The sequence below is a fragment of the Trachemys scripta genome, chromosome 1 (assembly GCF_013100865.1).
Source record: "Trachemys scripta elegans isolate TJP31775 chromosome 1, CAS_Tse_1.0, whole genome shotgun sequence".
Taxonomy (NCBI): domain Eukaryota; kingdom Metazoa; phylum Chordata; order Testudines; family Emydidae; genus Trachemys; species Trachemys scripta.
The window spans coordinates 63,208,369-63,231,278 of record NC_048298.1 but is presented as its reverse complement, the minus strand read 5'-3'; the positions used below and the strand labels follow the sequence as shown (position 1 = coordinate 63,231,278).

The window sequence follows — 22,910 nt, the reverse complement described above, 5'->3', positions numbered from 1 at the left end:
AGGAATAAATGGTCAGTTTGCAGAATGGAGAGAGGTAAATAGTGGTGTCCCCCAGGGATCTGTACTGGGACCAGTCCTATTCAACATATTCATAAATGATCTGGAAAAAGGGGTAAAGAATCAGGTGACAACATTTGCAGATGATACAAAAAACTACTCAAGATAGTTAAATCCCAGGCAGACTGCGAAGAACTAGAAAAGGATCTCTCAAAACTGGGTGACTGGGCAACAAAATGGCAGATGAAATTCAGTGTTAATAAATGCAAAGTAATGCACATTGGAAAGCATAATCCCAACTATACATATAAAATGATGGGGTATAAATTAGCTGTTACCATTCAAGAAAGAGATCTTGGAGTCATTGTGGATAGTTCTCTGAAAACATCCACTCAATGTGCAGGGGCAAAAAAGCGAACACAATGTTGGGCATCATTAAGAAAGGGATAGATAAGAAGACAGAAAATATCATATTGCCTCTATATAAATCCATGGTATGCCCACACCTTGAATACTGCGTGCAGATGTGGTCGCCCCATCTCAAAAAAAGATATATTGGAATTGGAAAAGGTTCAGAAAAGAGCAACAAAAATTATTAGGGGTATGGAACAGCTGCCATTTGAGGAGAGATTAATAAAACTGGGACTTTTCAGCTTTGAAAAAAGATGAATAAGGGGGGATATGATAAAGGTCTATAAAATCATGACTTAATGTGGAGAAAGTAAACAAGGAAGTGTTATTTACTCCTCATAACACACGAACTAGAGGTCACCAAATGAAATTAATAGGCAGCAGGTTTAAAACAAAAGGAAATATTTCTTCACACAATGCAGTGAACCTGTGGAACTTTTTGCCAGAGGATGTTGTGAAGGCCAAGACTAAAACAGGGTTCAAAAAAGAACTAGATAAATACATGAAGGATAGGTCCATCAATGGCTATTAGCCAGGATGGACAGGGAGGGTATCCGTAGCCTCCGTTTGCCAGGGACTGGAAATGGGCACTTGATGATTACCTGTTCTGTTAATTTCCTCTGGGGCACCTGGCATTGGCCGCTGTTGGAAGAAAGGATACTGGGCTAGATGGACCTTTGGTCTGTCCCCGTATGGCCATTCTTATGTTCTTATTAGGTCTCATAAAAGGCATGGCAGTGCTCTGAAACAAGATCTCTCCTCTCCCTAGTCCAGAAAGCACAAATGGTAACAGTTACAGAAGAACTGGAATACTGGACTTATCTTGCCTGCCATGTTCTCAGCTTTGTTACCATTAGCTGGGGCTCTGACAGCAGGTCTGGGATGACAAACTGACAATTCTGGCTCCCAAACTAGTACTTGGCTGCTATGCAAGTCCACAGGAAGCTTGGAGGATACTATGGGCCTGAGAATCCCATCGAGCTCATTTCAGAAGGGGCAGAAATGCCTTTGAACTGCAGAGATCCAGTTAGGCCTGGTTTACACCTAAAATAAAAGTTGACCTAAGTCTGATCTACCCTACAAAGTTAGGACGATGTACATCACCTTGCGTTGCCTATTTGTCCGTATGTCTATACTTAAATTTGTTTCCAGCTTATGTAACCGTCCTGTTACAGCAGGGGAGGGCAAACTACGGCCTGTGGGCCGGATCTGGCCCGTCAGGGCTTTCAATCCGGCCCATCGGATTGCCAGCCTCGTGGCGCAGCGGGGCTAAGGCAGACTCCCTGCCTGCTCTGGCCCCGCGCCGCTCCCGGAAGCGGCCGGCACCATGTCCCTGTGGCCCCTGGGGGAAGAGCAGAGGGCTCCGTGCACTGCCCTCGCCTGCAGGCACCGTCCCCTGCAGCTCCCATCGGCTGGGAACGGGAACCGCGGCCAATGCAAGCTTCGAGGGTGGTACCCACAGGCGAGGGCAGCACGCAGCAGAGCCGCCTGCCCCATCCCCAGAAGCCACTGCTGGACATGCTGGCCACTTCCAGGAGCAGTGCAGGGCCAGGGCAGGCAGGGAGCCTGCCTTAGCCCCGCTGTGCACCGCTGCCACCCCAGAGCCGCTTGAGGTAAGCGGTGCCAGGCCAGAGCCCAAACCCCTCCTGCACCTCAAACCTCTGCCCTGAGCCCCTTGCCACACCCTGCACCTCTCCTGCTCTCCAAACCCCTGCCCTGAGCCCCCTGCCGTACCCCTCCCTCTTGTCATGAGCCCCCTCCTGCATTGCGCACCCCCTGCCCTGAGCCCCCAAACTCCTGCCCTGAGCCCCTTGTCACATCCCACACCTCTTCTGCTCCCCAACCCCTTGCCCTGAGCCCCTTCCTGCATACTGCACCCACTCCCACACTCCTTCCTGCACCCCAACACCCTGCCCCAGCCCTACATTCATGGCCCTGTATACAATTTCCCCACCCAGATGTGGCCCTCGGGCCAAAAAGTTTGCTCACCCCTGTGTTACAGCAACTCAGTAAAATAACCTCCCCAAACAGTTGACTTATTGAGGTCAGTGCAGTACAAGTATAGATGACATATGATGTGTGTTGACTTAACGTTCCTCCAGTAGCTGTTCCACAATGCCCTATTCCCTGTGACATGACTGTTCTGCTCACAATTGTAAACTCCACTGTCCAAGGGGTCCTAGAGACCAGAAGCCACCTCCCCCTTTAAAACCTCCTGTGCATTTTGAAATGCTTTTTCTTGATTTCCCACCTGGTGAGCACACCTAGCAGCTCTCCACACTTAGCATTGACATGAATATGCACATCACCAACACAAGCAGCCAAGTATGCATGCGCCCAAGGGATATAAACAAACTTTTGCATCAACCAAAATTTGTAATACAGACAGACATAGCCCTAGCAATGTCACTTGGGCTCACTGAGAGACACAGCTAAGCCAACCTAAGCCTTGGTGTAGAAACTGCTAGGCCGACCAAATAATTCTTCCATTGACCTAGCTACTGCCTCTGTAGAGGTGAAGTAACTGCAGCGACAGAAAAACCCCTTCCATTGTTGTAGCAAGCATTCTACGCTACAGTGGCATAGCTGCAGTCACAGGCGCCGACTTTTCATTGTGTCGGGGGGTGCTCAAACCCCGATTCTGCCCCAGGCCCTGGCTCCACTCCACCTCTTCCCTCAGTGCCACACCCTGCCCTGCCCCCACCCTGCCTCTTCCTGCCCCCACTACCCCCGAGTGCACCATGTCCTCACTCCTCCCTGCGTGCTGCAAAACAGCGGATTGCAGTGGGCGAGAAGGGAGGGGGAGGCACTGATCAGAGGGGCCCGCCAGTGGGAAGGAGGCGCTGGGGGGGTAGAAGGGAGCTCATGAGTGGGCTGTCAGTGAGTGCTCAGCACCCACCATTTTTTACCAGCTGTGCTGCTGTAGCGCTTGTAGTTTATACATACCCTCACTCTCTGAAACCTCATGCTGCTCCTTCAGGCCCTTAATTTTGTCACAACACTCTCTGGCATTCTATTCAATGCCAAACTGAGCCAGAAGCTGACCCATCTTTGGCATACATAAAGTGTTCCACATAATGGAATTAATCAGTTCTACCTGGATCCCATTAGGAATGAGGGTCTTTGGGTCTGGCTCAGGCTAGCTGGCAGCACAATCACATGATGGCCTTCCATAAGGCATTGTGGGAAGCACAGTAGGGCAGTTGTTTGCACAGGAATTCAGCCATCTTGCAGAAAGGCATGCTGTGATTTCTAATTAGTACAGTCTCGGTTCAGGTAATTTGGATATTTTTTAGGGGATAGGGCCTTAGAGGGAAGAGTGCTGCTTACTGAATCAACACACACAGCTTCTTATGTTTTCCTCATCTGTAGAAGTCATGACCAGATCCAACCCTGTTTAATATTTAAGATCTGACGAAACCACAACCTGAGGTACCACGGCTTCGTAAACACAAGGCTAGCATAGTCCTAAAAAAAAGTTTTTCTAACAAACACTAGTGATGTGTTCTGGATGCTTAAAAGGCACTCAGTTCATCTGGGGCCTTACTGGTTAGAGCATTATTATATAATTAAGCACGAGCTGTCTCAAAAACGCTCTTGACGTTGGAACAATCCTGGCTCAGTACACAAACTTCCTGTGCTTGTTTTTTAATTGATTTCCCATCATACATTTGGGAGCAGTTTTTAATTCAGTCCCTGCCTGCCCAATTCTGATTCTGCTGGCTCTTGATAACAGCTGAATCAACCACAAGCCCAGAGTTAACAAACTAATTTTGTGAAGGTTCCAACTGGCAAAGAAAGATTAAATAAATAAAACTAATCCCTCAAATTTGTGTTGAGATCACTAGCATCTAGCAGAGGTGATGCAATTTAAGCCCCATCTACCAGATTCCCCCATGTTAGGAAATTATTTTTAAACTGAGAAGTTGAATATGAATGCCTTCTGCAAACAAAATTATTCCATCGGATGTGGAGTGGCCAGGGCATATATTTATTAAAATGGCTGTCTCAAGACAGGGCCAAGAAGTGTTTTTATGATGCTGCAGCAGAAAATTCCAGGAAAAGATTTTTCTGATGAGATTCATTATAGCTTTGGCTAAGACATCACTGAGTGGGGAAATAGAAAGTATTTCTTCCCCACAAACTCTTCCCCCAATTTTTTTGTTGCTAACAGAGAGGGGTAAAGTCTGCAACTGTAGCAACAAGTTCTACTAATCAGCAACTGTGAAAATATTTTTTTCCAGTGATCTCGCCTGCAGTGGAGAGTCGACCGCTTCATATCTGCTCATATATATCCTGTCTCAAATTTATGATGGGTGATGTTTCTGATTTAAACAAAGTAGGATGATACTATTTGCTACCAGGACTGTTTTATTCAGTGCTTAGTTGTTCTCACTCTAATGCACCACTTAAACTAGCACAAAGCATCTTTCAATGGCAGGGTGTGGCCTAGAGGGGAATAGTATCAACAAGCTAATAGGCTTAATGTAAGTGGCAACAACACATTGTATGAGATTTGGGACAGTGAGCAATCTGAAAAGAGCCTAACACCCTCCCCCCCCCCCCCCCCCCCCAAAAAAAAAAATCCAGCCTGCCATGAGACATCTATTTAAAAACCAGTGGGAAATGCTTTGAATGTATGCAAGGAGCAATATAGCCCTTAGAATGACTGTGAACAGCCATCCATAACATTTGGATTCCCTATATGGAGATCCTGTTGATGGTGGGGTTAGGCACAGGTTCACTGGTATATTCAGTCTGCAATTTGGAATGGAGGCGGGGGGGCAGAAGACAGATAAGAGGTAGCCGTTAATTGACTATCTGGAGTCTGCTTACATTTCCATTTGGTTTCAGCAGTATTTTCCATCCAGTAAGGTCCTTCTCCTTGTAGTGCCATCCTACTTATCTGTTCTTGTTGCCCTGTGGTGCTTGCCTGTTTGTCCAAATCTCCTAGAAGTGCTTTTATGCCTCCTTCCATGCTTCCCCTTATGCAGCCAACTAGTTCATAAAGCCACTACCCTATCCTCCCTTCCAGATTCCCATCAAGTCTACAACGGTGCCAACTGATAATGACTAGGCAGGCCATTTAGAGACATTACTGATGTCATCATGTAGTGTTTGTTGATATCCCATAAAAAACCTGACTCAGACCCAACTACTTGTAGACATGGCCTTAGTCTGTGTAACCATGTGGTCCTATCACGACCTTTGTTTGCCTTCCCTATCCCTTCTGATTATTTGTTACACACATTTAATTGTTATTGTAGACAGCGCAGGTTGGAACTAGGACACTATCTGGTGGAATGAGCTCTCTCTCTTGCTCATCTTTGTATTTCTTCTGTTTTTCCTCCATTGTCTGTCTGTCTTTCTCTCTTCTTCCTTTCCTCCATTGCCTCTCCTTCTTCCAGCACCTCCTCACCCCTCTCTCCCCCCCATAGGCCTAGTTTACACTGGGGGGCGGGGGGAGGATTGATCTAAGTTACGCAACTTCAACTACATGAATAACGTAGTTGAAGTTGACGTACTTAGACCTACTCACTGCGATGTCTTCACTGCGGTAAGTCAACTGCTGCCGCTCCCCTGTCGACTGCCTGCACCTCTCGTGGCGCTGGAGTACAGGAGTTGATGGGAGAGTGCTTAGGGGTTGATTTATCACATCTAGACTAGATGCGATAAATGGACCCCTGCTGGATCGATCGCTGCCCGCCAATCCAGCGGGTAGCGTAGACATACCTTTATTGTTACTGTCTTTCAGGATAGCAAAAGCACCCAGAAGCATTCTAGAATCTTTAAAGACATGTAGGAAAATAGACTGCAAGCTCCTTGTATGGGACCTAAGACCTCAGTTGTGCAAACACATGTGCTTAGTTTATATGCAAGAATGTGCAAAACTGTTTGCAGGATTGGGGTCTAAGTAGACAATATACTGTTGACAGGCAAAGCAGAGGCGTGAGGGAAATAACAAGAGGGGGATTTATTTTAACACGTACATATTTACTTGTGTTTGATCCATTTAATCTGTTTCTATTTCATTCCTTTGCTTCCTTCCCTTTCCTGTTGTGACCCAACATAATTGTAACTAAAGCATGGTCGCCTTCCATCCAGTTTCCCCCTGAAAGTCAACTAATAGAAGGTGAAGCAGTCCTGCAAGATTCTAACTCAACACTGCACATCCTCCTGCCTCAAGATAGTGCTGAATATCACCAGACTACTTCAGTGAGAGAAGCATATATGCTCGTCGGGGTTTGGAGCATGGCTGCCCAAAATAAATATCAGGCTCCCACAAGAATGAGAAACTGCTAACCTTCTATAAGTTCAGCTCAGTGCAACACATGGTCCTGTTGTAGTCAGTGGAGTGGTTTGCTGCAGGGCTTTGGAGCGGAGCCCGGAGCTGGATAGCAGAGCAGTAGGTTTTTGCCTGGAGCTGGAGCCGGAGCAGAGCAATTCAAAAATTTGATTGCTCCAAATCCCTGGTTTGCTGGGCCACACTGAACAGAAACTTGATCAAGCTGAGTAGTTCCTGCAGGTGACTTGTTTTTGTTCTAAGAATAAATTCTTTCCACTTACTCTGAAATAGAGAAATCACAAGGGGATTCCCCCACTCGTAGCCCATGAGGCCCAAATCTTGCTCTAAGCAGGTTTCATCAGATTGGAAGTATTGTTGCAAGACTTATGAAATAGAGGTGGCCAGGGAGCAACTGAAGAAAAGGCAAGCAATAAGACTTCTGAGGGAAAGGACAGTACTAAAGGAAAGAGGTGAGGAGAAGGGGAGAAAGAGGTTACAAATTGTGAAACTTCATAGTTACTAGAGAAGAGCATTGTGCTGCTGTTGCCAAGTGACTCCTTTAGGAGAAAATATGTTTTAAAAAACATTCAAGAGGTCTTTGTTGTAGAACCAGAGTTAGTCTGCTACAGAGCATGGAGCTTATCAGCAGAGAAATTTGTTTGCCGGCAACAGTGCCATCTCGTGGCAAAAAAAAGAGCTTTAAAAACCATGCAAAATAGGATCATAGAAGTTAAAAATATTATATCTTTTGGATCATCTAGTCCAGAGGTTCTCAACCTTTTTCTTGCTGAGGCACCCCCTCAATATGCTATAAAAACGTCGGGGCCTGGTAGGGGCAGGGGCTCCGGGCTGGGTGGGGGACCCTTGGGCATAGGCATAGTTTTACTTCTATTTTTGGGGAGGCAAGGGCTGGCGGGGCTAGAGCCAGCTCTGCACAGCAGGGTCCAGGGAGGGAGAGCCACCTCCACCCCGACTTACTTAGCAGGCTACCCAGCCTGTCTGGGCTGTGGGGGGACGCAACCAAAAAATATAATTTAAGGGGGTGGAAGGAGGGAGACTCAGTTCAAAAAGTTTGAAAACTGCTCAGGGTGCAAGGAGGAGGTAGCTAGGGGCTGTGTGAAGTGAGGGGAGTAGCTCAAGGTGCAGGCAGGGGGTAGCTAAGGGCTATGTATTGGGGGGGGGGCTCCCAGAGTTGCAGTGCAGTTCCCAGCTTCAGCAGAGGGTGGGGGCGCTGTGGCTCCCTGCTTCAGCCCACTGCAGCTCCTGGCTTGTGGGGAGGGAGGTTTGCCGGCTTCAGCCCCGCACCGCTCCCGCCTTCAGCACTGGGGCTCGGGGCACTGGGTTTCAGCCGCGGGGCTCCACAGCCCCCCGGAAGGGGCTCACAGACTCTCAGGCGGCCACAGACCCCCAGTTGAGAACCGCTGATCTAGTCCATTCCTCTGCTAAAGCAGGGCATAATCAGAATATTAAATCAATTCCACTCTTGATCTTAGCTGAAAGGGCATGCACATCTTAGATATATTTTGTCCTATACTCTGTTTGGTTCCATTCAAGTTTGTCACATAATGCAACTTGTTTTCCCCACCCCACCCCACCCTACCCCCAGAATTTCTTATTCTTGGTTTTCTAATCTTTCCATTGCCTATTAATATTTTATAGGAGGGCAGGGATACTGCAGGCATTTGGTAAGAGATGCAGAGCCTTCCACCTCCAGATCACTGGTTTAAATCTCTACAGATCAGTAAAAAGGCAGTTTGGTTTGCTGGGCCACACTGCCTACAGAGTTGATAGTGGGGTTTTACATTTGAAAACCATCAGTGCTGGCCATTCTTTATGGTAGTTTCAGAAGAGAGACTAAGGACTAGTCTTCACTTACCGGCTGGTCCGGCGGCACGCCATCGATGTTCTGGGATCGATCCCGGAAGTGCTCACAGTCGGCGCCGGTACTCCAGCTCGCCGAGAGGAGTACGCGGCGTCGACGGGGGGAGACTTCCGGCCGCGTCTGGACCGCGGTAAGTTCGGACTAAGGTACTTCGAATTCAGCTACGTTATTAACGTAGCTGAATTTGCGTACCTTAGTCCGAAGTCCGGACTAAGTGGGGACCAGGCCTTAGTACTGAACTGGGCATGGAGATTTAACCCTCTAATCCTCAGAATATTAGCTGTGAAGGCTCCATGCCAGGACTGAGATTCATTGGGGGTCACATACACTTTGTCCTTGTCTGTGAGCTGAACTGGCGTTACTAACAGTGAGAAATTCTTTGCAAATTTCCCTAGAGTACCTATTGTGGTTGCCCCGGGAGCCCCAGCCCTACCATTAGCTAAAGTCCTTCCCCTCAACAAAGGGGGAGGTGCCACAGAACCCAGGCCACAAGTAAATCCTGGGGACACCAAATGAAAAACCAGGGATAAGGTCATAGGGTGAAATTCAGGTAACCAGAAGGGGACACTGAACAGAGAATCCCCCGACCACACCTACTGCTCCTGAAAGAGGACTAAGGAGTCAGTGGACACCACCCAGAGGCAGGGGCACTGGAACAGAGGGGACAAGGGCCTGTCCACTTTTTGCCACGGTACCCCACCCATCCTCACTGCTGCCCGTGTGGCTCTTACCATGGCCGCACTGTGGGTCCAGGTTCAATCCCTTGGCCAGAGCTGGGTTGGGGTAGGAGCCACACCGGCAGCTGTGGGGAGCCTGGGCCTCCCGGGGGTCAGGAACACAGGAAGAGGGCTGGGGGAGGGTGGGGCTGGACTCCCTGGCCCCACTCCGGCTTCTGGCTTGGGCAGGGGTGGGGCCTTGGGGGAAAAGGAGGGGGCCTCGGGGGCAGGGGGCCCTGGCCCCCCCACTTTTGGGAACGCTCCACTGCCCCTGCCCAGAGGAACTCAGCTCAGACATGTGACTTAACAAGGAATCGGAAGTAGGCCCCATAATTGCAGAGCACCCCCTATCCAGTGTCCTTCTCCTGATGTGATGGATGACCATCTTGGCCCGTACCAGGAGGAATTTGATAAGGAGGCCTCACATCTTGGTGGGGCAACAGACGGGATCTGTGTAAATCAGGAGGTATGGGCAGAAATATAGCCACAACCTCAATAAGAGGTTCTGGCATAGCCAGAAGAGAGGCTGCAACCTGATGCACTGCGAAAGGTCTTTGAATGAGGGAGAACAATCATGGACTAGGTTGCTCTCCTGCATTGACCCCACTTCTCCTTTGTTAACAACTTCACTGAGGGGGAAAAAAGTTCCTCCATTGCTGGGCAGTGCTGGCAATCCCTTTTCCTGATTCAAGAGGATCAGGTCCCATTGCGAGACCTCACTACTGCCCTAATCATGACGATTCCACCTACATGGAAGCAAGGAGGCAAAAACAAATTGAAAGCACCCAAGTCATATATGGCCCTTTCCGTCTACAATAATATTTCCCAAGCAGCAGAACTCCACTGAAAGCAAGGAAAGTAAGAAGAGGAGAAATTCCACAAATTGCCAGTAAGCAATTCCACATGCAGTAGACTATGCTTCTTTTCTCCTCCTTAACCCTAGATGGATGTACTGGAATAGTGTCAGAACTGAAATTCTTCAGCCAAAGGAACCTCCATTGAACAGAAAAGGGTCAAGCTTAAAGCATGGGATGAAGGAACCAGAGCTAACCCTGAAGATAGCTATCTTCTCTAAGGCTAATCTCAACCACACAGATGCAGGAAAAATTGATAAAGCAAATGCTGCAGGTAGGGATGGCCTAGATTTTGTGGGCCTGTACAAAATAAGATACGAGGGGCCTAAGACATATTTGCATACCCCTTCTAAAGGTGGGAAGGTTTGGCAGTTTATAAAACTTCTTCCATCCCCTTACTGACATTATATGGGAGGAAGACCTGGCACTTTTTATTGGGCTGGGGGCCGGAAGTGTTTAGCCAGGTAAACAACACACCACTTTATTTCTACTATCCCTTCCATCAGGGACTCCAAGAGCTTTGTGAACATTGTCTTGCAATATTTCTTATTATTCTCATTTTATAGAGGGAGGGGGCCATATAGATTGAGAGTTTTGTTGTCAAGCCACTGTTTTATCGTCAAACCAGTGCAGCATCATTGCAACAAACACATACCCAGGAGTCCCAGACTATTGCAGCCTTGGAAAATGCTGCTATAGTTAGTACCTAGGAAGATCTCTCTTAACAAATGGTCCCCAAACTGTGGGGGTTCCCAGAGGAAAGTTTGGGAGGGGTGCATGGGGGGGCCCGGGCTGCCCCCCATGGGGATGGAATGCCACCCAGCCCCACTCTGCCCCTGCTCCTGGCTGCAGCTGTGGTCCTGCCCCTGGCCTGGCTTCCGCCCCTTGCTCCCAGCTGCGACTTCGCTCCTGGCCGTGGCTCCGCTCCTGGCTCCCCTCCCACTCCTGGTCCCAGTTCTGCCCCCTGCTCCGCCCCCCAGGCCAGCTCTGCCCTCATCCCCAGCTATGCCTTCATCCCAAGCTTCTCTGCTGAGCGGATTGTGCAATAATGGAGGAGGAGCGCAGACAGATTCCATTACTGGTAAGTGGGGGTGTGACCTGAGGTGCCTAGGGTAGACCACACTGAAAATACCATGGACAGGGCAGGCTACAAAAAGGAGAGCAGATTCTCCCAAACTAGCAGTTAACACTGTAGTTAGATTCACCGACCAGTCACAAACTGTGCTCCTGATCCCCCACACTGGTTAACATGAAGCCAAGAAAAAGAAAACACACAGCCCCCTTTATTGCATTCTAGTCTCAGGCTCCCAATCAGCAAATAGGTCCAGTAAAGTGAGAAGTTATTAATATCTTTAGTCACTATACAAAATGTTCTTCTGATCCCCAAAGGGCCAGCCACATTACCAGACCAATACTAATTTGGATCTTACCCAAAATACCATGCTGCCAGTCAATCCTTTAGTATCTAAAACTAAAGATTAGAAAAGAACAAGAGAGTTGTTAAATGGAAAAGCACTCAGATACATTACATACATATGACTTCAGAGTCCATATTTCAGGTTCTTAGCAGAATTGGTGAGTTTGCTGGCTTGTAAAGTCCCTCTGAAACACATCCAAAGCTTGGATGGTTCTATCAGTCCTTTGTTCAAAGCTTCAGTTTATAGAGAAGTTACTCCAGAGGTGAAAAGGATGATTGAAGACAAAATGGAGAAGATGCAGCTGCCTTTTTATATCCTTGCCATGTGGTTTGTATGTCCTTTGTCCCAAACACAAACTCACAGCGCATGGGCATGGAAAAGCTCTTGGAGTCCCCTGTCTACAGGCATGTCCCTACATGTCCTGCTGACTCATAGGCATAGCCCTTGGCTTCTCTCAGTGGGTTAATTGTACAGCTGATTGCCCTAATCTGTCCGAGGGGGTGTAACCTAGAAACACAGCACAAGTTTGAGGTACATATATATCACACATGTATAACTCACACTACAAAGATGATACATACATATAAACAAGATTATCATACTTAGTAAATCATAACTTTCCCACGGATAACTTGTATATAGCAATTTTGTAATATTGGTATCAGTAATATTATAAATGGTCATCTATATTCCATACCAGTGTCACAGGAGGCACAATAGGAAAAGTTTGGGCACTACTGCTCTAAACTGATGAGTCCCACTTCCCACCCCAAAAGACCCATACTCTTTGGAACAATTTCATGAGGAAACAAATCTATAGTCAGTATTCCTACTGGTATGTTGTGAGTGGAAGTGTCCATAAAACTGACCACCAGGCTCCCTCACCAAAGAAGCAGCATGTTCCAAGCCACTAGGTCCACAGAGGTGGCAAAATGCCATCCACTGCCTAAATTCCCAATCCCATGCTGCATCTGAAGAATGATGCTAACATGGACCCTATGCATTTGGACTTATCCAAAAAGTAGGGTGGTGAGAGTAAAACTTCAAACCACCATTGCCTGGAGAGTGTTCAGTGCTCAGATTAGAAAGATTCCAAATGGCCTCTCTGAATTATCCGGTCTTAAAAGTTTCCAAGGAACCTGATCCCTGTATCAGACAAAATACATGTATAGATGCTAGGTGTGATCATACTACTGTTGCAGCTGGTCTCTCTGAGACAAGGAGCTTAGGACACAACATGCACAATAACTATGTCTGGAAGCCCTCTTTCTTGTCTGTTGGTTTTGCTTGAGTGGGTATTTCTGGGCAGTTTCTTCTGCCTTTCCTGCATCCTTATACCCTACTTGTACAATCATCTGAGCTAGGCTTCTGCCTCACCTGAACTATCTTTAAACACAGACCAGCTAACATGGTTTTATCCTTGTCATGGAGCAGCTGCCCTTTACAGGGGTTAGGGTCCAGTCTGCTTTATGAAGGCCCCACCTGTCATAGTTGACTGCCCCAGGTGGCTGAGTAGTAAAAAACCGGGCCTAACAAAGGTTATCCAAGCTCAGTTAGAGGAAAACTTCAACAGGAGACAGGAAGCTCCTGTGGAAGAGGAGCTCCCAGGAGAAGCCTGAGTGAGTCAGAGTGTTCTATAGGGTGAGCTCTCTGGGGAACCCACCAGAATGGGGTGCCTGTAAGAGGTGCTCCAAGGGAGGAGAGCCTCCTAGACAGAGAGCCACAGTCAGCAGGCACCCAAAAAGGCCGGGTCTGTCAAGGATCACCTGTTGTCCCTGGAGAAGAGTCACAGTGGGCAGACCTTCCTGAACACCTGACTCCAGAGAAGGATCTTATTCCAATAGGAGCAGGAGGCCTACCACCAGGGGCAGAGACCAGAACCAAGAGAACCCCTGGGGAAGAGCTTGGGTAGAGGTGAATGCTGGACTTAGGTGGGGACAGATGGACTAAGAATCACCCAGTCACCAATCTGAGATGTTGGGGTGAAAGTTTTATGTTCTGCAATGCCTTTTGTTAATAAATGAGACCCTCCACCAGGAGGTGCTCTTTAGCATGTGATGGTCTGTCAGAAGGTGTTGATACCTAAGGTGAGTGGAAAATCAAGGAGCATGTCGGATCAGCCTGGAATGATGACAGTCCTCGTTATGGATAGAGGTGAGGCGTGCTAAGCCAAAGCCTACAGTGGGAGACAACAGTGGTACAGGCTTCTGAGAGAAATGCACAAGGGTAGTATGACATGAAGTGGAAACAGTGCCAAAACCAGCACTATGAACTTGTAGTATAGTCTCTGGGTTATGATAGTTTATTATGCACTGGCAGCATGTTCAGAGCTTAGACTCAGACAGACAATCAGCTCCCAATACAAACAAAGCAAGTCAAACCCAAATGGACCTAGCTCCCAAAAGTTTTCCTCAGGTGATAGTCAAAAGCGGTCTAGAAGAGTAAAAGAGTACATATTACCACTGACATTTGCTTCAGTTTTCCCTATCCAGCTTTTCTTGCATTGCAAGGTGGTTAAAAGTTATTTTCTCTACATCAGTCAGGCCAAGATACCGATAGTGGCCACCTTCAGGGCAGCCTCTGTTCCCTGTCCCCTAGTTCCTTTACCTTGTATTTCAAGCGTAACCTGTTCTCTCCTATGGCAGCTTTTTTGGCCAAAGGTTTTCTTGACAGCTATAGAGGTTAAGGAATGGGAGCTGCTCTGCTGTTAAAAGCAGAAGAGAGGGAACTGCACTCCCCCTTAGTGGAGATCCTCGTGTAGATGGGACATTAAACACTAGCCTAAAGCCTTGGTTGGGTCCCAGGCAGCATGCTGATTTGGCAGTAGGGTATGGGAGCAATAGAATACATTTTCTAAAGTGATGTGTGTTACTGTGGCATATGTGCTTTTTTCAAATAAGCTAGACCAAAGCAAATGGTAGGATTTCTGTGGTGGGAGCTGGAAATAGAACAATAGCTCCCCTTCTTCTCTTCACAAGAAATTTAGAAGCTTTGACACAGATCTCCAGGAAACTGGGTCTGATGGAGATTTTATGTCGTCTGCAGTCAAGTATTTACTTTTCATACAGGATTTACATTTCCAAACATTACCAAAAGCTGTTATAACCAAAGTTCTTCATCAAGATACTGCAAATGTGGATCCCACTTATGGTGTCCATGTCCATCTGTTCCTGCACAGGAGTTTGGAACATTTTCACTAGCCATGTCCAATAGGGGTCATGCATGAGCCCTGCATGCTCTCACAATTTGCCCTCTCTCCTCCAAGGGCATAAAGGGCACTGTAACCCTAACTGCGACTCAGTTCCTTCTAACCATATTAGGCAGTGAGTTGGAACAACATAATGTCCTGCTGTAATAATCTTGTTACTGAGGGCTTGTCACCACTGTAGACACTTGTACAATGATGGAAGGGGTTTTTCTGTTGCTGTAGTTAATCCATGTTACAAACACAGGACGAACTATCATCTGGTATTTGCAGAGCTGCAGAAAGAACCGAAACAAAAGGGGGCATGATGATTTCTTTGGATTGCTGAGGGGTGTAGCTTAAATGAATTAATGGGTTGTTGGTGGCATTCACAAAGCAGCTGCAAACAGTGGAGCGGTGCTTCTGGGCTTGAGAAATGAGCACTGACTTGTGGCATTGCACAATGCAGGTTTGGGATGACGAGTGGTGGCTGCAGAACTTTTGACTGTGAAAGGCCACGTTCCTGGATCTGTGTGCCAAGCTTGCCGCAACACACCAGCGTTATGTATACCAGAATGAGAGCTGCACTGACAGTTGAGAAGCGAGGAATGGTTGTACTGTGGAAATTTGCAATGGTGGATTCCTACCGGTCAGTGGGAAATCATTATGGAGTTGGAAAATCCATGGGGGGGCGTTGTCACGCAAGTGTGCAGGGCAATTAATCATCTCCTGCTATTCAGGACCATGACCCTCAGCAATGTGCAGGAAATAGTGGATGGACTTGCAGGAATGGGGTGTGACGGGATCCCCGGGGTGCAGCCTGGGACTATGGGACCTCTGCGGCCCCTTAACTCTCCAGCCTGGGCTGTCTCTCACAATGCTTTGCTAGTGACAAACAGCAAATCCCTTCGGGCACTGTTATCACTCAGCACAACTGCATTTGGAGCCCCACACCCAGCTAGATTGCATGAATGCTCCCAGAGCCACTCATGAATCACACAGAGAAAGGCACCAGTCGAATCCCCTCAGCATCCAGTCTTGTACCTCAGGAATATACGTCTTGCACTGCTCAAGATGAGCTGTGCAAGTTTATTAATTGGTTCACCACTTCATCAATGGAATGTGGATATACACCAGTCTTGGTAAATCTGCTCAGCTTTACAAAACACTTCAGGCAAACTCACTGGTAAAGATAAACAGTGAAACAAGTTTATTGACTACAGAAGACAGATTTTAAGTAATTATAAGTGATAGACAAAAAGTCAGAGTGGTTACCAAAATAAAATAAACTCTCAACCCTATTAGACTGGGCAAAGCAGTTTTAGGTTAAAATCTAGGTTAAGCAGTTTTTCTTCACCCCACTGGATATAGCAGTTCATAATACACAGGTTTCACCCTTGAAACCTGGGCCCGTCTCCTCTATTGGAGTTTTCAGTCTTCTGAGTGTCCTTGTTGCTTGCCGTCACCTTCAGACCCCAACTAAAACCTCTCCAGGATCTACAACCTATCCTGAAGGATGATCCATCACTCTCACAGAGCGGAGACAGGCCAGTCCTTGCTTACAGACAGCCCCCAAACCTGAAGCAAATACTCACCAGCAACCACACACCACACAACAAAAACACTAACCCAGGAACCTATCCTTGCAACAAAGCCCTTTGCCAACTCTGTCCACATATCTATTCAGGGGACACCATCATAAGACCTAATCACATCAGCCACACTATCAGAGGCTCGTTCACCTGCACATCTACCAATGTGATATATGCCATCATGTGTCAGCAATGCCCTTCTGCCATGTACATTGGCCAAACCGGACAGTCTCTACGTAAAAGAATAAATGGACACAAATCAGACGTCAAGAATTATAACATTCAAAAACTAGTTGGAGAACACTTCAGCCTCCCTGGTCACTCGATTACAGACCTAAAAGTCGCAATATTACAACAAAAAAGCTTCAAAAACAGACTCCAATGAGAGACTGCTGAATTGGAATTAATTTGCAAATTGGACACCATTAAATTAGGCTTGAACAAAGACTGGGAGTGGATGGGTCATTACACAAAGTAAAACTATTTCCCCATGTTTATTTTTCCCCCCTACGGTTCCTCACACCTTCTTGTCAACTGCTGGAAATGGGCCATTTTGATTACCACTACAAAAAGTTTTTTTTTCTCTCCATGCATCCAATGAAGTGGGTTTTAGCCCATGAAAGCTTATGCTCAAATAAATTTGTTAGTCTCTAAGGTGCCACAAGTACTCCTGTTCTTTTTGCGGATACAGACTAATATGGCTGCTACTCTGAAACCTGGCATATGAGAGAGGCTTTGAAAGAGCACTTGAGTGGCCAGCCCCAATAGTGACTTGCACTGGACTGTTCTCTGGCCCTGAAGCTTTGGGTGCTTATCGGAAGCTTGCTGCATATTTATAGATATTACAGTGTGTGTTTTCCTGAACCTACGAATTGTTTGGTGCTTGCTGTACATTTATCCATATGACTGAGTGTTTTCTTGAACCTATGAGTTCAGTGGTGCTGTACACTTACCAGTGTACCACCTATGCATTCTGCAATATGTGTTGTGAACTAATAAAGATTTTATTTTCAAAAAACACACATTTGAGTGGCAAAAACAATGCAGAAATGTGCAAGGCAATACAATACAAACATATAACTTAATGGAAAAAAACTTTAAAATTGGAAAGTTTCTGTCCATTTCAGTGCACTAATATAGTGCATTTGGCCACACATACTCCAGCTGTGGTTCTCAAAGATCAGTGTATGTGAAACTATGGGCACGAGTATAGGAAAATGGCACTGAATATTGGCACTTTTTCCCACACGCAGTGTGATTTTAGCTAATATCTCATTCCTGAAGGTTGCAAAGGCACAGAGCACAGCTGTCACTGGTGTCCTGAAGCTGCCCAAGCCTGTATGCCACTAGCCTGTTTAATAGAGTGGTGCAAACCTAACTCATTGTGGAGTGCCATGGGAAAGTGTCCTACCGCGGAGAAAGAAATAAGGCTGCCTTCCCTAGAAACCTTCAGGAGCGGATTGCAGTTACCCCCATGAAAGTTACATCAAGATCTCTCAGGTGGATACAAGGGACCTCCCTATGTACATATACAGACTGCTCTACATATACGCCCCGCAACCCTATTTACTTACACTGAAAAAGAAAGGTGGTTTGCGTCTGATCTCAGGAACCTCAATAAATTCATTCGATATGCCAAGGCCCATGTGGTAACTCTCACTCCAGTTATCCCTGCAGTGGATCCCATGGATTGGTTCATTACCCTCAATTACAGGATGCTTATTTTCATGTGTCAATACACCTGGCACAAAGTTCTATGGCCCTGGGGAGTCATTATTGATTCACAGTACTATCTCCAGAATTTCATCAGTACTAAGGGTGTTTACAGACTGCCTATCAGTAATTGCAGCCCATCCATGCAGACAAGGGTTGCATATTTACCCTTACCTAGAGAAAGGGCTTGTGCAGGGGAGGTCACTAATGCAGGTCGTAGGGGCAGCAAAGAAAATGATTAATTTGTTTTCATCTCTGGTTTCAACTTAAAGTTTGAACCTGATTCCATCACAATCCACAGAATTCATCAGAGCTCTCCTAGACTCACGAGGAGTGAGCGCATTCATCCCACCAGACAGATTTCAAATACAAAAATCTGATTCTCCACTTCAGTACTTACCATCAAATGACACCAAGGATATGCCTCAAACTTATAGGCCATATGGCTTCATGCACATTTGTAACCCCACTCACCAGGTTAGCTCTCAGACTGTTTAAAGCATGGATCAAGTCTGTTTAGAGACCAACAATCCATGATATATCAATGAAAGTGCTGATTCCAGATCAAATTCGATCATCAGTGGAATGGTGGATGACGGAGGGAAACGTATGTGTGGAAATTCCAACTTCATCCAAAACTTTGATAACAGATGCATCTAATATGGGCTAGGGAGCACATGTAGGAGCTGGATTTTATAATGTACTATGAGAATTAATGTATGATTTAATTTCATCCTGTCAGCCACCCCTTTTGAATAGCAGAAAGGAATGACAGACCAGAACAATCCTTATGACTAATTATGGTCATCCTTTTGTTTTAGAATAAGTTATAAAGCTACTATGGTTTCCTATATGTATTACAAATTAGGAAGTAAGAGACAGGATTCTCTAGTCTATTGTGTCTATGTTAAGTAGATTAGAGGAACATTGAAGGCCTGGGTCTCAATGTAAATTGGCTTGGTTATTGATTGTAAAACTTAGACAGATTTAATTTGCAATGCCCTGTTGCTCAATATAAAATACTACTGTTTGTATTCTCCATCTGTTTGTATGAATGAGGAATGTATGCATTAGAAAAAGATAAGGTGTGAAAGCCATTGTTATAGCCAGAGTCAAGGAAGAAGAAGAAGTGAAGAAACTTAAAGGACATCAAAGAATCATCAACACGCATCCATAATGAAGGGCAGATTGATGACCCTGAGGTAAAGGCTGGCACCCCTAAAGACAATTAATTAAATCGGAACAAAGGACAGGATGACTTTCTCGGAGGTGTATTGAAATGTTTACACCAATTAAGAAGTAACCGGTCACAAAGTGACACAGCAAAATCCATAGGCTTCAACAGATAAGAAAACCTATAAGAACAGGGTGCTTTGCCATAGGACTTTGGGTTCGTCTTGCCACACTCCAGGAGCATCAGATCGCGACCGATAGAACCCCGCTCCCCTATGCGACCAATGTGGCTGGCCACTAGATTGATCCAGACTCTGGACTGGTACTATAAACATCACTGCAGGAGTGTGTGTGTGTGTGTGTGTCTAAAAAGCGTATGCTAACTGTGATATTCTAAATAAATGCTGTGTATTTACCTTCCTCTATAAAGATCCCATGTGCTTTGTATGAGCATAACATTTGTGGTGGAGAATTGCGAAAGGGGGAAGAATATATGCGCTGTAATTATTGACAATACTGCTAAGTGATCGATCATTCAGGTGTGCACACCCCCGGTCATAGAGATACTGGGCAGTAAAAAGGGAACTAGGTGTGGTTAATATTGTATTCACTGTTGGTATTTTATGAATTCAGAATTTGTTATGATTAAAGGTATACACACCCTTGGTCGTAGCAGGGCTAAGACAGGAGAGAGGTTTAGCATCCCTCTCTCCACCCCAGACTGCTGGGGAGAAATAATTGGAGGTGGGTATACCCCCGGTCGTAGAGGTGCCGGGCAATAGGGAGAGCATTAGAGTTCTCGCTCCAACCCGTCTGTTGGGGAAAACTAGAAATATAACTATAGGTGCATACATCCTCGGCCATAGCATGACTGAGCATAAAGGGAGAACTTAGGGTTTCTTGCTCTGCCCCTGGGAGGGGTTTTTATTTTTGGTGTATGAACCCTCGGTGGTAGAAGGCCGAGTAATACAGAGGGAAGCTTAGCGTCTCTCCCTCTGGCCCAGAGTGGGTTAAAATCATAAGTCCCGGCACTGGCACGGGCAACAGGGTAAAGAAAGGAATTTGTAAGCCCCGGCACTGGCACGGGCAAATATAAGATACAGATCTTGTTCTGTTAAACCAGACTCTGAAGGATAAAGGAGTTTGGGCAGTGTAGTATTTTTTGTAAGTAATATTGTGGTAATTTCACAATTTTGAAGAAAATGTTTAAGGAACGGGACCAGGAAGGGTGGGGGCTAGTTGGAAAGCCCACCCTCCCTTGCTAAATTGGTAGTGGAACAAGGCTTGTGCCCATGGAAAGGAACTGTTTATTGGAAAAAGCAGGATCGGGCCCAGACAAGCAGGCAAGCAACAAATAGAGAAACTGGAAAACAGGTTGGAAGCCCTAAGGGCATAGTGGCAGAAAAGAGTAAGTAAGTACAGGCATGGGGAATTCAGATGCTGGTACAATACTTGGAATGGTAAAATCTAAGTTGATAAAGGTGTCATTTTGGGAAATAAACAAGTGACTTAAGGAAAGAGAATGAAAAGTTAACTCTATAGAGGCTGGAGAGAATTATGCAGTTAAACTTTGTGAAAATGTTGAAAAGGACCATGTAAAAAAGAAAAAAAATTCTTGGTTTCTTTGCAGCCATTCTGAAGGAAAAATGGGCCCTTTTCCCAAAGGAATGTCTGTAAATAATCCAGGTAAAAAGAATCTGATTGAAATCATTTGACTATGGACAATTAAGTCAAATTTGCTAAAAGAACATAAAGGGGTTCTATTAAAACTTAACTAACCCAAATATATATAAAGGGAATGTAATCTATGTACAGCTATGTAAAAACGGAGCAGTGTAGAAGGGATGTTAAGAAAAAGAAAATGTGTATGTATCTATAAAATATGTGAGGTTCTAAGAACCTAAATCAACATACCTGGTTTGTAAAACTCCTGTTTTGTAGGTTTAAGATAAATTGGTTTTGTTTTGTTTTTAATTCCACTAAAAACCCATTTGACTCTTTAATTCAAAGTTGCAGAACTGACAGACCTTTTTGCCAGACACAGCTAATCAGTGTTGGTTGGCTTTGCGATTTGGTATTTAACCCTTAAGGGGTAACTTGATTCTTTACAAAATTTAAAATGTTTTTCAATAAAGACCAAGTCATGGCTGCAGCAGGACAGTCAAAATCGGAAGAATAGGGAAAGATTCTGAATTATTTTTGTTTGGTTGCTTGTTTTTTTGTAACAAAATAGCAGATGAGAGCTGTAGTAAAAGAATAAGAAATTATAAGAAATTAAAAAACAACAACAGTGCCCCTCTGAAGCAACAGCAGGGGTGAGGTGCACAAAACAAAAAGAAGCAATGTTAAAAACTCTGAGCCTTGAGATGGCTCTGTGTAATCAGACTGTCACTTTGATAAGGGTACATGAAAACTCTGAAAGAACAAAAGAAACAGTTACACCTTATGTAAAAATTAATATGGCTAATGTTTTCAAAGTTAAAGTTTAGAAGGAATGTGCAAATATGTGCAGTGTATTATTATAGGGGGGCGGGTAAAAGAAATGTAAACAAAACATGCTACTTAATTAAAATCCTATTAGGGCTCCAAAGGAGCCACAATAGATTGTGTTTTCTTTTTCAAATCTCTGTGTTTTGGAAGCAAGAGTTAAAAGTAATCAAAACTCTGGTAAAAGTTAATTATGTAGTCTCTGAGTTGCTGATGGCTTTGAATCCAAAAGCCAAGCCTGTGTTAATGCAAATTACCTAACTGATGAAGGAAGAAGAAAACTACCAGCACAAAGAAATTGCAGATAAAAAACATATCTGGTCAGCAAACAAATTGTCTAAATAAAAGGCACGGTATAACAAGATACCTTTAATTGAAATTAACATTACATTTATAAGTACCCCGTAAACAATGTATAGTGTGTATGATTTTTTAAAAAATCCTTTATGGTAATGATGCTTCTCAGCTATTACTTGTGAACAAACTTAAAGCTTAACACAGCAGGAAAGACACTGTAAACTTGGTCTGCTGTAGAGGAGAAACTGAGGTACACCACCTCATGGATTTAAAAACTGAACAGTGGGATAATTTCCCCATAGCCCTTAAAAGATAGAAGCCATTGAAACCTGGCCTGCCTATAAAACAAAAACACAGGAAAATATGGAGGTAATTCCTCTTGTTTTGCCTGCAATCAGCAAGGGTATTTGTGAAAGGAAGGAATATTTTAAGCAATAATCAATACCACCTCAAAAGGGGTAGAAAAATGTTATTTTTGTCTTTCAGAAAATCAGAAAAAGCTGATCCCAGCTACAGAACAACCTAATACAGAAACAAATAAAGGTGAAAAAACCATACTGCTATAGCTATGGAATGTACTGAAATGCAGATACTTGCTTTGTCCACCTTGGAACACAAACTGTTTTGGGTAATATCAGGAAACACTAAGGTTTTAATACACTTGTTAAAGCAAAAAAAAAAAAAAATCATTGTTTAATACCTATCAATAAAAATGAATGCAGTATGTCTCCAGTACAGTAAAACTAAATTTGTTAAGTGAAAAAATTGTTAAGATTGCACACCAACAGGCTCTGGAAGCAAAGATATGGAAAGTTAGCCCACTCCCCATATTGCACATGGAATAATTCTGGCTGCCTCAGGCCTCGAGCCAGTGGGCTGGGGAGGGGAAAAAAAACTATT

At 45.2% G+C, this 22,910-nt stretch overlaps 1 long non-coding RNA gene across 1 annotated transcript in view; it reads left to right on the top strand.

Annotated features, from left to right (window-relative positions):
• LOC117877721 overlaps positions 1–22,696 on the top strand; it is a 28,491-nt gene extending 5,795 nt beyond the window's left edge. Inside the window, exon 2 of the long non-coding RNA XR_004645797.1 lies at positions 22,497–22,696. This is a non-coding gene — a long non-coding RNA (uncharacterized LOC117877721). The remainder of the gene's footprint in view (positions 1–22,496) is intronic.
• The last annotated feature ends 214 nt before the right edge of the window (positions 22,697–22,910 follow it).